This window comes from Petromyzon marinus, chromosome 13 (assembly GCF_048934315.1).
Source record: "Petromyzon marinus isolate PM22_M1 ecotype Great Lakes invasive population chromosome 13, UKy_Petmar_22M1.pri1.0, whole genome shotgun sequence".
NCBI classification, from domain to species: domain Eukaryota; kingdom Metazoa; phylum Chordata; class Hyperoartia; order Petromyzontiformes; family Petromyzontidae; genus Petromyzon; species Petromyzon marinus.
The window spans coordinates 5,639,945-5,645,944 of record NC_133679.1 but is presented as its reverse complement, the minus strand read 5'-3'; positions in this window follow the sequence as shown (position 1 = coordinate 5,645,944).

Sequence of the window (6,000 nt, the reverse complement as noted above, 5' to 3'; positions counted from 1 at the left end):
GCACCGCAATTTCAAGTGCCCCGCGATAAAACGCTTTCAAGCTATCAATTCCGGTTCAGTGATTCTGCACTTGCTCTATGACTATAGTACTATACCGCCTTCAACTTTTCTGAACGACTGGGTGTTTAAGGTTAGCGATTTGTCGTATTATCTGGCTGTATAGCAAATGAAAATTACTTTGATATGCAAGTTAAAAATGTGTTTTTCATATTTACGTGTTTTTTTTATTTATTTAGGGCACCGTTATAACATCATGCTACAGGCCCCTCACTAGCGTCATCCGGCACTGCCCACACCACCAGGCTGCATGCATCAACACACCCAACAAAAACGTCGTGGCGACTCAGAACTTTGCCTCGTCCCTATGGGGACATGATATAAAAGAGCCATTTTTTTAATGCGGTGGGACCTCTGCTGGTCAAGCGTGGCAAGCGTCGTAGCAGAACGTGAAAGGGCAGGTTGGTAGCACGCATGGATTTGTGCTCGATGTTCAGTGCAGCATATCACGCTGCAAGCGAGCCAGCCATTGTGGGACAGGTGTGGTTTCTGATTCGTGTTGTGTTGAATTCTTGCGACGTATTCGTGCAAGGAAAGTTGGGCATACGTCTTCCCTTTTAATTGTTTCACGTATTGGGCAGGTCCTGGCGTGTATTTCCACCCAGCGAATTCAACCATGTTATAATATTATGGCCTTGGGACATCTAAAATGACGGATCGCACTTAACGGATCATTTGCATAGAACTAGCCATTATTAATAATGTCCCTTGAAAGTCTCTGAAGCAAAAAAAAACCTCAAACTTAAATTCTATTCAGTGGAGTTATTTATACCCGCGTACGCGTAACGCGCATCTCTTTAAAAGGTTGTTGCATGACAATGACAGCAAATTCTTTGAACAAATACAATTTAGTTTTTTTTTCTATTGTAAATTGTTACACGTTGGCATATTCTTGGACTTGTACATTTTAAACATGGCAGACCAGATATTCAGTCTTCTTCACCCGGGGTGCCCATGTGTAGCAACCTCTGCCCTTGAGTGATTATTATTTTTAAAATGGTTAAGAGCAGCGACCCATGCACGGACTATAATCTCTTGGAAAGCAGATTAGAGTTTATACTTGCACACAACTTTAAAAAAAAAACGCAGATGCCATCTCCTCGAGAGAAAAAAAAGAAGGGATGGAGAAAAACATGGGCCAAAACTTGTTGTGAATATTGCACTTCTCGCAGCCTTAAAATCAGAGGCCTAAAAGGGGAATGTTTAATCCCAAGAAGAGTTTATACAGAGATATGGTGGAAATTTGTAGGCTTAACCAAGGCAGTAGCGATGGAGTCAACATTGAGGGGGGACCAAATCTTCCAGGGGGTGTGGGGGTCACCCCCCCCAGAAAAAAAATCGAAATTTGAAAACGAATTTCCTGCCATTTCCTGCCTAAAATATAAAAAATGCACTAACACATAGGATGGACTTTTTTTTACAATAATGTCTAATAGCGTATTGTATTACATTGCTCTGTTTTTTCTTATTTACCTTTCTTGTTTCATTTTATGTAATGGCAGAGATTAGGGATTAATTAAGTACACCCATAACCACAATCATATAAACAGAAATCTATTTTATAGCAATATATTGGGGGGACATTTTGAGCATATTTGAATTTGCTCAAAATTACGGCAATGGCCTTAACTGAGTGGCATCTCTAGTTCAGCGATGAATGCGTAAAGAAAACTCTACCTCAAATGATATTGTTTGAAGGCGTATTAAAACAACAAAAAATAATAATACATAATTACATTCTTACATACATTAATGATCAGATGCTTGGTTCTGTTTCGACATTTAATCGGCTTTATATTTTAACATATATAAAGATACCTTTTTATACAGTGTTTTTTTTTAAACAGCTAAATAGTTTATCCACAACCCTCTTATCCACAAATCCTGTAATCCGTAGTACCAAATGGATCTGTAAACCTCATGGTTTTCACCTTGCGATTGTTCTCCATTATCTGCGGTTTTTCTCAGATAGAAGAAGTCAACCAGAAGTGATCATGGAAAGTGCAAAATGTAACCGTTTAATAACTTCCAATTCATATAAGGATTATTATTCATTATTAGGATTCCAACTGATGATAATCATATTTTTCTGGTATTGCTAGTGCTGGTGCTATTATCCTGCTGCCATTGTTGCTGCTGATGAAGATTATCATCATCATCATGCCATTTATGCTATTTCTGTTGCTGCTGTTGTTGATGCTCACAATGGTGAGACTTATCATCAGGCTGCTGCTGTTTCAGTTAACGATGAAGGTTGACGTGTTGCTGCTGCTGAGGACAATTTGACGATGCATAGCACGAGAGCACGAATTTATTTTATTCAATGAATCATTGCATCGTCATTTTGTCCACAAAATAAAGACGTCACTTGTTTTTTTTTTTCCAGCTGCAGATGCCATCGAGTGTAAACAGTACGACTGTGTCAGGTTGCTCAATAGTTTCAGCCTGAGCAGCCATGCCAAGATGAAGATCCTGGGGGTTGGAGCCCCCGGGGCAGAACACCACGTGTGGCCGGCCAACTCATTCATTAGTGACCAACACAAAAACAAACCCAAGCCCGTTGTGGCACCCTTTGTTGTGTGAGGCCTCGGGGCAATTATCCCCCCTTTTGCCCCCCCCCCTCCCCCCCATAGTGTGGGTAGATCTGCTTGCCAAACTCGTTTATTACCCTCCCCATACACAGGGTGCGTGCCAACTTTAACCATCGTCACGGGCTAATTGGAAGCACAATGTGCACACACCTGCCCTAATGTCCCTGTGTACTCGGCTGAACATCTTTGTGATATTTTTTTCATGAATTTTAATCGTGCAGATGTAATGGTTCCAAGTGTTTGAAGATGGCGGTGGTATGCATGAAAGTGATTACATTTTATTTCTCTGCAGAGAGTAAGCCCCCAAAAGTGTACATCGCCGTCACTTCTGGAAGTGACTCAAATGTTCAACTTTATCGTTTGAATGGTAATTTTAAGCTTAATAATCCACCAGATAAATATAAGAACTACACTTCAAGACGTGCTTGCCTTTTTTCACTTCACACTTTTATGTTGTTGAAAAAAATGTTATTTTTTTTGCCAAAATATAAAAGGGCTTCCTTCGCAACAATTATCAAATCTATTTAGCGGCATATGTTAGCGTGTACGTACATAAGGATGTGCAAGACCTATCCTGCATTCGCAGTGGGTGGCTAAATGGGGTTGCGAAGATATCAGCGGGGTTCCCATGTCCCATTGCAACACAGTATCTCCGCATAAAACCATTCAGCGTAATCCAACGCAAAATGTGTGGCTTAAATCTTCCAACATTTGTATGTGCCATTCTGGAGCGCCAACAGCCTCCTGCATCTACTCGATTTGCAACATTATTTTGGAAAACACAGAACTGCTACGTTTGACCGCATTGCAGACATTGCACATTCAAAATGCGTTTCTGCACATTTCGCCAATTGTCTGCGTGGTCATAGCGATGTATGCACTTGAAGTGATTTCACTTTAATACCTGCAGATATTATATACTGACAAGTTGATATACATTAGACCAAATTGAGCCTACAGGGTGATCCAGATGTATGTATGGGGTTTACCTGGTAGAATAAAATAGTAAATAGTTTATTGTGACTTCCACTTACTTAATCCCTCACATTTTTTTTACTTTGCATATTCATTTATGTTTTAAATAAACCTTACTTAAAAACAAAAATAAGTTGTAGAGAATCGGGACCACCCTGTACACCAAAAATCACCCTGAGTGCACTGATCTTGTCAGATTTAGAGGCTAAGCCGGAGTGAGCCTGGTTAGTTGTTGTATGTGTAACCACGACAGCTTGAGAGGTGCTGTGGGTGTAGAGAGATGTGAGGTAGCCAGGAGATATCAGTGCTGAGTGTCCTCCACTCAGCAGCGGGTCGACAAAGAGATGAAAGTTACGTAAAACGCGTTTTCTCCCACATGCCAATCACTCATGAACCAAATTGGTCAAGTGTGCCAATGCAGGGCCCTGCTGGAAAGCTCAGTGAGGCTTTCCCTGGACACGTTTTTAGAATCACGGCCACTAGGGGCGTTGGGGCGCCGTCCCACCAAGCATCTGGAGATGAGAAATTATACTCTTTGGCTCTTTCGGTAAAGTCACGTAGGTATAAAATAAAATAAATCACGACGTTTCGGGCGCAACACAAGCGCCCATCATCAGGTGGGAAAGCATGGTCTGCTGCTGAGGCAGCCTGTTTTAAAAGGTTTGAAATGGGTGTAGCTCAAGGGTTATAAAGAAGTGGCCGGGGCAAGTGATGTTAATGTGAGAAATTAGCATGCAACTAATGATGGACGCTTGTGTTGCGCCCGAAACGTCGTGATTTATTTTATTTTATTTTTCTAGCTACGTGACTTTATCGAACCAAAGAGTATGGATCCCTGCAGTCACGAAAGCTTCAAATCAAGATGAGAAATTATCTTTCTAATAAAAAAATACTTTTCTATAAATTGTTTGGTTGTGTTTAAAAATATATACGTAAAAATGTAAACGTGAATTTCCTAATGAAGATAACATTTTAAGTTGTTCATATTAGAAACCGCTGCGACACCGCAGTCTGATTTGTGCCTCAGGGAGGTCTGGGAGTGGCTGTGAAGGCGTCCTCCGAGTGAGAGATTTCCCCTTCGTTCGTTGCGATGAGCTTCAAGCATTGTAGCCACGCCGTTTGAGACCACTGGCAGGGCCAGTGGGAGTGGCACGTGCTCCCCCCCCACCCCCCACCCCCAATGATCCGATCGAAATCCCTTATTTCGATCGGATCATTGGGGTTTATTAGTAATAAATCAGCATTTTGCGACCCCCACTGCCTCTGTGCAGCATATTATTATTACGTGCCAGGGACTCTATGAGATGATAGGACAATAGTCCGAGTCCATAATTGGCAATAAGTAGCGGCAAAGCGGTTATAAGTGACTCACAGAATTGTGCGCAGTTGCGTATACAGAGTCCACGACTTCCCTGAAGGCATCGACACCTTCAGCGAGCGCAATGCCGATCACTAACAACGCGGTTCCAATTCGACCCTCGATCGATGGCTGCGCCATCGCCGCACACGCGTCGAATAAAACGCAAGGGACAAGTCCTTTACTTACTAACAACTCCTCTATCGGCCATTGTTTTAGACCCATTCAGGGGTGGTGAAAAAGGCGCCCGTGGCTGCGATGAGACGATGTCACGACGCGAGGTTGCACCGTGCAAATATCGCAAGGTCCACGACCTGCACGCTCTAGGAGAAAACAGCAGCAGTGGCGATGGCAGCGGGTACGGCGAACGAAGAATTAGCAAAGGACGCTGGGGAGTCACTCCTAAATATTCCATTTGAAAGGATTTGCTGAGGCGTGTCAGCTGATCTTGAATTGTTCTTTAGGTTTTTTTTGCAGTGTCAAAGGGGGTGTGTCGTGTGGACTTGAGTTGTCACGGGGACAGCATTTGAGTGTTCACGAATGCCTTCCGTCGGTAGATAAGACAGAGTTATGTCACTTTCACGTGAAGGCCAAAAACACGACGAGGTTTTTCTTAAGTAGAACTTTTAGAGGTCACTCACAACAGCCTCGCCTAGTGGGGATGTCACTGACCACGGCACGTGATGTCACTGACCACGGCACGTGCTGTATATTCGGTCGGATCGTTCCAGCACGTGGCCTCAGCCAAAAATGAAGTGTTAATCAATTGCCATCAATGTATCTAATTAAGAATTTTTGGGGGGATCAATGCAATTTAACTCTATGTGCATTGTATGCCATGTTACATAGTGTCTAAATTTTGCTTTTATAATCACATCCCTAAGAGTTGCCTATCAGATGGAATTCACGGCAGGACATTGCATTTAACTGAGAAATGGATAATGACTGCAATTACCACGGGGTGGCGTAATAGCTGAAGTGGCTTCCTTCACTTGGGACTTCACTTTTGAACACGCCTCA